We start from the raw sequence: 9,839 nt of genomic DNA, 5'->3' as shown, positions 1-9,839 counted from the left end.
ATCTCCAACATGAGTCCAATCCCGTTTCATTTTCTTTTCTAGATAGTAGGACGGGGAATAATTTAATTTGTAGTGAGCTCAGATCATAGACTTATCCTTTGGGCAGACAACTAATTATCATCACACTATTATTCTCCAATAATTGTTATCTTCATGAACATTATGCGTGCGCCACGTACCATCCGTGATCCGTGGTTCTCTTGTTCTTTGCGGTATTATGTCTGTAGTATATAATATTGTGGTAGGTCGCTTCGTTATTTATACCGCGTGGCCTCTCCTTGACCCCTGAACTTGGGAATAGTAGTAGCGTTTGTTTACAGACCGACAAACGTATGCGCACGCGACCAAAAGGAACCCGCTGAGAAGAGGGCATCAGATGCATTCAAACTGTGGGTAATGTATTGATGGATTCGATATTTGGTGTGAGATATAAATGATGATGAAGGGTTATGGTCGGAGAGACACTTGTAAAAAATATCAATGAGAAAATACTGATTTAATTGCATAGCAGGTAATATCAAGTGCTAATTAGGTTAAATTCCTAGATATTCATCTAAACTGCAGACTATCATAAAAACACCACATCACAACAAAATCCAGAGTTAGGTACATGTATTGACTTATTTAACATAATTCAAAATTAACACTCAAAAATATATAATTTATATTTTATATAACGATAATAATTTCTATCTGGACATACGGAATAGAGCTTTGGGGCCTTCTCTAGCAAATCTAATGTGGCATTGGTGCAACGAGCCCAATCAAAACTAGTTAGAATGATGAAAGGTTCACCTTGGTACGTGAGCAATACAACTCTTCATGATGATTTGATTATGCTATATATTAAAGGCTTTACATATATTAAACACACTCACTAATCATAATTACAAATTAGAAAATTAGCCCAATTCACTCGTTGCTCCCCTGATGATGATGACTTCGATTGTAGTATAGACGTGATACTGTTGAATTAAGAACAAAGAGACAATCATAAAGAATATCCATAATATTTTTTTCATTTCCCATTTAAATTATTATCTGTCTTAGTGAAGATATTTGGTAATAGATTAAATATTTATAATAAAAGACTGCAGGCACAGCAGGTAAAACCAAGTGCTGATTATGGAAACACATTCAAAAAAATGCACTGCAGAACTTAAAATTTCTATGAAACGTTATATACTTGTTTTCAACAACAAAACGGTTTGCCTAATTATATTTGACACTTTTTTATTATTATAATTCCTCTAATAGTGATGATTTTGAATTTAAATCAGCGTACAATATACACGATAAAGAGCTATTTTTACCTGCAAATAAATTTCAATCTATATTTAAAAGTGGATCTATATTTTCATTGTCACGACAGCTTGCAATCAGATTCTCCAAGAATGGTGTCAATTTGGAATACTAATGACTAACCCTCAGGGATGCCTAATAACTTTTAATAAAATTATCTTGCCATTAGGGTGTCTGAGAAGGGTTTCGAATTGGAACCCTAGACACCAATCTTTAGGAATGCCCAACGACTTCAAATCTTTACATTATTTTTACATTCTTGTGTTTTATGATTTTTATGTATGAGTATAACTTTGATAATTCATTTTTTATTATTGTTATTGGTGTTTAACTCGAAAGCAGGTCTATGGTATGGTAATTCTCGCTTGATTATAGTTCTCCTATGCTTACCTATATTTAACTTTCAAACTTTTGCTTTCGAACTTTTGGATTCTGTTCCTGGACACCCAGTTTTCTTCAATTTTTTTCTTTTAGCGCTAAGTCATCGATCATCTTTAAAATCCTTATGCATCCTAGTCCATTTTGCCACGTTATTCTATTTCCTATGACGTTGTGGAAAAGTCATTCTTTTAACCCTGAACATGGACCCGATGCAATTTAATTTTATTTTCTAGATTATGCCCAGTAGGGTGTTTCCTCTTAATTTTGTAGGTAATTAATATCGATGTTCTGTAGAATTTATGACTCTGATAAATTGATATAGTTAATTGCAGTCTAATAACAAGATGTTAAGTTAAATAAAATGAAAGAATCCAAATATTGATCAATTTTTGTCTGCCTTTTTTAAGACGATTTTTGTCTATTTCTAAAAGCATTTCAAGAAGCAAGAGACAGTATATTCTTCTGCAGTTTGATGCAAAGACGAGTTCCTTAGTATGGTGCAATACAAGAATACCTCTAGACGACAAATCAACATTAACTGCAAAGAATCTCTGATTGATACTAGGTACATTGAGACAAACACAAAACTAGATCAGCTACATGATGCTGGGACTGTATAAATCATTATCAATGTAGTTGTCCGCTTCTTCCCAAAGTAAAAGTCGACAAAAATATAAAATATGGATGCATATACTTAATGTCCATAATTTGGTAGCTTTCCCCATATGAGCTAATATTATTTGCCTGTTGGCCCAATTGATATCTAGAGTTTTCTATGAGTTGGGACTTCCAATTGGGATATATTTCAAATCAGCATAGATGGCACTCGTGCTTTACATGAAATTGAATTAGGGCCTTGGAAAACTCGTAGCACTTGGGTCGTAGTATATGATTAAGATGAATTTACATTTCTTGGACTCCTAGCTGGTGCAATAACTCATGCTAGTAAAATAGAAAAATATAATATAGCATGCAACCGCTCCGAGCACGCGCTCCCGCTAATGTTTACACAAAACACACTATAAAGTATAAACTCCTGCAATGTCAAGTACTCGTGCGTACTGGTTATTAAATAAAACGCGTACTGCATATTGTACTCTCATGTTATGTTTGTCGACTGCAAAAATGAATTTAATTTGATCTTTTTCTAAACAGAAAATAAACATTTTTCTTGTTCTTAAACACACAATATACCGCCATAATTAAAATACGATTTATGAATTCTGAGAGGTAATGCATGTTAAGTGCATTTACATACGAATTTTATTATTGCATGCTGCATCGCATGTTTACTCAATTGTTTGAAATACTGCCATTAAAAAACAATTTTTATAATTTCTTGATTTATGTTTCAAATATTTAGTCTGCAGAAGGATTCATTCTTAGACTTGCCGGAGCTTTCATTTAACTGTAAAAAATTCATATCAAACTAATAATTTTTTTCGTGCAGTTTGCATCTTCGATTTTACTTATTGAGTAGATGCTCCTGTAGATAAAATTGGCATTAGTAAAAAAACACAAATCAATGGTGTATGGCACCGTGCCTTCTTAAGGCAAATTGCTAAAACTTTCCCTACCGTAATGAAATATTAGAAGAATATCAAATGTTTTCAAATATATTACTATAAATTCTGTAAGTTTCATTATTTGTATTTTATTTTATATTGTGTAGAAGAGCTTATAATTGAGGACGTTTTTATAAGATTATATAAAAATTGAATAAACAAAACTTAATCAAGCGGAGTTAGAATGAAGGACCTTATCTAATTTTTTCAAGAATTATATAAACTGAATTGCAAAGTTTAAACTATTTATCTCAAGAATATATGTGAGCTTTGGAATTTTAGTTAAAATTGAAATTAAAATCCAAATTATTTTCTATATTCAAAAAAATGTTTGAAAATTAAAAAAAAATGCTTCTCCAAAAAATAATCGTTTCGTCAATAAAAGCAAAAGGTTTTTTGAATCATTCAACTTGGACGCTCCGTACTCTCAAAAACTTGATTTCAATTTTCTGCACTCTTTGCATTGTATATTCGAAACGGCTGGACCAACTTCAGTCAAAAACTTATCAACACGTCTCCTTATCAAAGGGAATCGAGTGGTTTTTGAATAATTCAAACCGGTTGCTCCCGAAAACGTCGACAAAAAATTGTATCCATACATGCAATTGTACACACACATCCAATTCTTCTAAGGTATGCCAAAACGTTCAGAATGTTATGCAGAAAAAATATTTTCTATTCTTGGTCCATTACTATAACTGAGTCTTAATTATTTTAGTAAGTCTTTTGGCCATTTATAGAGTAAGGTGAGAGCATGGTTATTCATTAATTACATTGCTAGATTTAAATGTTGGTCTAACTTTATATAGTATGACTTTTGCTTCTATAATAAAATATAAAATATTGCTTCTAAATAAAATAGTGCAATTAACCTGAGCATAGTGAGAAGCTAATTAAAAATTTTGCACTGCAAAAAAGGTAACTAAAGTCAAATATTTATAGTAAACTAGCAAACCGGGCGAACTCCGTTTCACCACCAGATGGTTTCATTTTATGTAACATTTCTTTTGGTGATTAAAAGATAAAGAAAAAAATTGCCTTCTGTTGAAATTGAATAAAAATTTGCACAATACACGTGATTGATTTGATGGTTTCCAATTTGAAATGTTAGGAAACGAATAACTTTTTTACTTTTTTTGCGCACAATTTTACAGTGAACACAATGCCGGTTTGTCACATGAAATTAACTGAGCAGAGAACAATGAGTGGCAATCAAACAAAAAATATTAGTTTGCAGTACATTTTAAGTATCAAAGATGACGCTGTATGTGAAAAAAGAAAAAATGTTTTCCGCTTTTCTGTTGAAATCTTTCTTCAATTTTCTTTGCTATAAACCTCACGGAGCTCGAGACCTTTCCAACGAATGCAAAATCGTCGAAATCGGTTCGTGCGTTCTGGAGTTATATCGTCAGGAAGGAAAACCCGACTTATTCTAATATAATAGATAATTAATAATTACCTATTTTATTAACAATTGGCAATCATTGGTGATGACTGAATAGAATTTGTTCTCTAATATATGCCAAAATAATGTAAAAAAATACATTCTTTAAATTTTACTATTTTTTACTAAAATATATGAAGAATAAACTAAAATAATAACCACCTAGCCAATCGTGGGTGTAGCAAAATCAACAGTGTTATTTATCTCATGTCGTCTTGCACGCACAAGTGACAACACCTGCCCTAGGCACATGTGCTAGGATATGACTTATGTTCTTTAAACTTTAAAAAAATTTGTGTTGCATTACTACAGTGATAAGATTTACTTATGATATGTCATGCAAATATGTGTTGTGTTATGTGCTAAGCAATGTGGGGTGCTGGGGTGTAGTTTCAAAAAACGCTTTGTAAAAAATATTTATTTTTGATGTGTTATCTTCATTATTTATTCTATGCTTACCTTTATTTTGTGAGATTTTACGTGGTTTAATGGTTTGGACTTCCAAACAGAGCGTTTTAGGTTAGAAATCCAGCTCTAACCTCTGAGAAACAGAAATAAAGCAGCAGAAAAGATAGATACATGTTTTTAATTTAATTACCTTTGTCGTCATTATACGCCAACATGGATCATCCACAAAGACACAGGCACATCTACAATTCTATAACAATTAACGACGATTGCTAACAATTATAAAAACAGTATAAACGTCTATCCTAACCAATTAGCAAGCCAAGCCTATCTGGAAGGCTACCCGACCAGGCTTAAAAAACGCTGTGAAGATGTCTTTTGTTGGAATTTTGTATTTGGCTAACAATAAGTGTGTTAAGGTAATTATCCTTTTATTATTCCGTTAAAATAAGATTGATCCATGAGAGAATTTTCAAACTTCAATTGTTTCATTCCTAAGTGCGTACCAAGTCATCCAGTTGCTGAAATAAAGAAAGATAATTGTGTTTATATTTTACGTTAACCCAAGAGCCCTCAGGCTGATAGGAAACGTGCAACGTCTGTCCACGAAATGATATGCTATGTGTTATATTCTCTTTTACAATTGTTTGCCAGAGGCAACAATATCTACTGCTGAACAAGATTTAAACAATACCACAGGAGATATATGCCCACGAAATACGCCTGTTTGTATCTCCTGCTCGGATTTGATAAATTTGGTTACATTGCGGAGAAATATGGAGACGATTATATAAATAACAATTTTCTTTCTAGATTAAAGTTAGTGAGTTCAGCAATTTTTGCGTTTATTGTTTCTGTATTGTAGATTGAAGCAATTGAATTGATCGAGATTCAGGTTATGCTGGGTATTTGCAACAGTCAATTATTTAGGAATTTTTAAATTGTTAATGGGCGTGGTGTTAAATCTATAAGCATCAACTGGAGAATGCTATTAATATTATTATATTTTTTACTTTTATCATATAATGGTATATTAGTAACCAATAATGGGCATCCTTAATTATGTTTTCACCAAAAATATAACTAGCTAATTTAATGTTTTCCAGACGTTTCAATTTCACCAAAATTGGTAAAAGTATGTGTATACCCATGTGGATGTGAGTCGATATATATTGGCAAAAATAATGAACCGATTTTGTAAACACCAATTTTAAAAGTTGGTAAATCGCAATTTTTAATGATTAAGCATTTATTTACAAAAATTGGGAAATTGTTGCAACAACCCTTCAAGCAAAAGGGTTTCCAAATAAAAGGAACTAAAATGCATATACGTATACATATGCAAATGTTGGATTATTACGAGGTCAAATATAAAGTTAATGATATTTTTTCAAATTTATTAATATATGAAATGTCATTGATTCATACCTTCTTTTTTCTTCTTTTAAAAATAATTTATTATTAAATTGTTTACATTACATTTTATAACAAATCATTCCCATCCGTTCGTCCAGAAGCTCGTTTACAGAAGCTTTTATTGCTATATACATAAAATATAAAACTGTATTTAAAAGTAATATTTATTAGAATTATACATATTATTATATAGTTATCGTATTTTATTCAAGGCTCAATCTGCATTTTACGACTTTTTGATTTAGTGACAAAAATGGCGTGTTGTAATTATGAAATCGTTTATATATTTTCAGTACATTGAGTTTTGAGCTCATTTGGTAATAAATTATTAGAACAAAATGAAATACATATTTAAATGTCTCTTAGATTTATTTAAATGGTATCTATTTTTTGTAAACTTTTTATAAAATATACATTTGTAGAATGTTTAATAAATTTTATTTACCCATATAACTAGTATGTACTAGGTATTAGGTATAACTATAGAAAGTTCTAATTATAAAAATTTCAATAAATAAATTTTATGTAATTTATTTATTGAAACTGTTGTTACTGAATACAAATTCATAAGTTCTAGTGTTTGATGATACTGAAATAATTTATATGAAATTAGGTACAACTTTAAGAAATATATATTGAAAAGTTCATTTATAACGTATGATTTTTACTTTACGAACAATTCATACAAAATTTTATAGAAATATTTAATTGCTAACAAATGTAACATTATTTAAAAACATATTAAAATCTTGTGTATATCTGTTTTAATCTTTAGATATTTACAATCATTTATCTCAATAAAGTTTCCATCTTCCTTGGGAAGAGCACAATTTCAATTGAACTAAAAATTTATAGCACCTATAAATTCTTTCCGGTAACAATTAAATTTTTAACGGAAAAAGCAAAAAATCTTCGAGGGCAAGATTTAATAACAACTTACATAACGCGCTGAGGGCAAAATTAAGATTTAATATCGGACCTGCATTTATTCAAATGAACTCAAAAAAATACTCGTGAGAGTCACTCATGTCCAGGAGCTTTCTTCGCGATGAAGACAGAAGACCACACAGAATATTATTTATGGCATGCGCATATAAAATCACTAATTATGATCATGAAATAATTTATTTGTGATCTTATAGGTAGGCAGAGGAAGATCTTGGGCTCCATAAGCTACCTTCGGTTTTTATATGCTAATAACGGTGGCAGTATGAGAGTCTAATGATCAAATCGTATGATATGATATCAGGAATAAAAGGAAGTAATGGAAAATTGTTAATCTGTATATTAATTCACTCTCTGCATTGTTTTTTACAAATCATATATTAAGCATATTTTTATCCAGAATATTTATTCATTTTTAACTTCTCGCAGGGTAAATTATTGTAGGTAATCGCAAAAAAATTGAAAATGAAAATTTTTATATTTCTTTACGTTTCAGAGGTTTCTGAACATTTTGGCATACCTTAGAAAAAATGGATGCATGTGTCTGTGTTTGTATGTGTGCGTGTGTGTGTACGGATAAAAATTTTCGTCGATTTCGCAAACATGGATCAACTGATTTGAATAATTTAAAAAACATCTGATTCTTACTGTTAACGAGACGTGCTGGTTGGTTTTTTGGCAGGAGCAGGTCTAGCCGTTTCGGAGATACGGGGCAATAAGTGCCAAAAATGCTATTTAAGTTGTTGAGATAACGGAACGTCCGATTTAAATAATTAAAAAAATATTTTACTTGTATTGGCGAAATAAACAACTGGTGAAATTTTTGTAAAGGCAGGTCCAGCGTCCCTGGAGATCCAATAAAAAAAGTAAAAAATAATGCCATTTTGCAGCCAAAAATGAACATTAGACATGTGTACATCGTATTATCAGATATTTTATAAAGATTCTAATAATAAATTTAAATTTTGTGTATCGTACCAATGCTTACACGTTAGTTATTTCAAAAAAAAAAATCAAGATATAAAAAAAAATCAAAATTTTCTCAAAAATCTAGTTTTTCAATTTTTTTAATAATTTAATTTTTGGTACGGGAGGTTCCTCAAGGCACGATGCCATGCACCAATATTTGCATTTGTTTATAATTTTATTTCTCATATTATAAAACAATATTCATGCCCAGGATAGAGAGTATTAAATTCCTTTCTTTATACTTCACTATATTATATTCCCATATCCTGTCGATCTAAATTTTTATTTCCATGTAGACTTTTTTGAGACGGAAGACTTTTTCCGAATCAATGCAGTTTTCTTTTCGTATCCAGAACAATTCCTTCATTGAATGCACTATAGAGTACTTCCTCATTTTCAATTTTATAGGTCTATTTCAAATTCTTTATTCTTTTCCTGTTATTTTTTTTAGATTTTTTAACACATTCAAAGCCATACTTTTCATGTTGTGATTCAGTTTCATAGAATTTATTTTGTGTTTTTCTTGGGAATATACATTGGTCAGTATTACTGACTGATATTTAAATAAATGCAAAAAATACAACCTCATATATTTTTCAATTGTTATACTAACTCTGTAACCTTAATCTAACAAAATATTATGTAAAGATCTTAATATTTTTTTATTTATTAATTATTAAGATAACATTATAATTTTATTGCAGTATAATATTTCATTAAAATAAAGTGAATAACTTGTAATATTTATTTTTAGCATATTTATAATAGCAATTTTTTTCGCCATGTGTTGCATTATCATCTTTAGCTCAGCTAAATTTAGTTTTACTTTGTTTAGCAAAACACCTGATTAAGGAATTTATATTCAACTTATTTTATTATCAAAGTGCAACAAATACAAACTTAATCAATTTCCATTCATTATACCCCAAAACTAATTATTTTAAATTGCACGATATAAAATGTAAAACAATTATAATGCAATAAAATATCAAATATATTGATATGTTCGTGTTCCTGCGCAAAACTGAATTTCCCACGCAATTAACCTGTCTCTCTATATATTCAGTTGAAATAAAACGTTATAGCAAAGCTTCCGTAAAATAATAAAAATATTCTCAAACTCTTATTCTGGTAAATTGGTGCAAAGCTGGCAAAATAACGGGTCTTGGTTAAAAAATTCTTTAGCCTCTAAACCTTAGGGTCGTGCAAATTTACTCTGACTCATGTGAATTAATTCTAATAATGTTAATAATGTATTAATGTAAAAATAGCTAGTATTTATAAATAGAGGAAAATTTGAATTTGTTTTATGAAAGAAATACAATCTATATTTTTATTAGTAAAAATTCTTTTCCCAATATGATTCTTATTTATTTTTCTATTATTTTCATCTTCGTCTCTAATCCACT

This window comes from Ctenocephalides felis, unplaced genomic scaffold (assembly GCF_003426905.1).
Source record: "Ctenocephalides felis isolate EL2017-DRISC unplaced genomic scaffold, ASM342690v1 CF-g0.4_SCAFFOLD_01604, whole genome shotgun sequence".
Taxonomy (NCBI): domain Eukaryota; kingdom Metazoa; phylum Arthropoda; class Insecta; order Siphonaptera; family Pulicidae; genus Ctenocephalides; species Ctenocephalides felis.
This window is presented reverse-complemented; position numbering follows the sequence as displayed.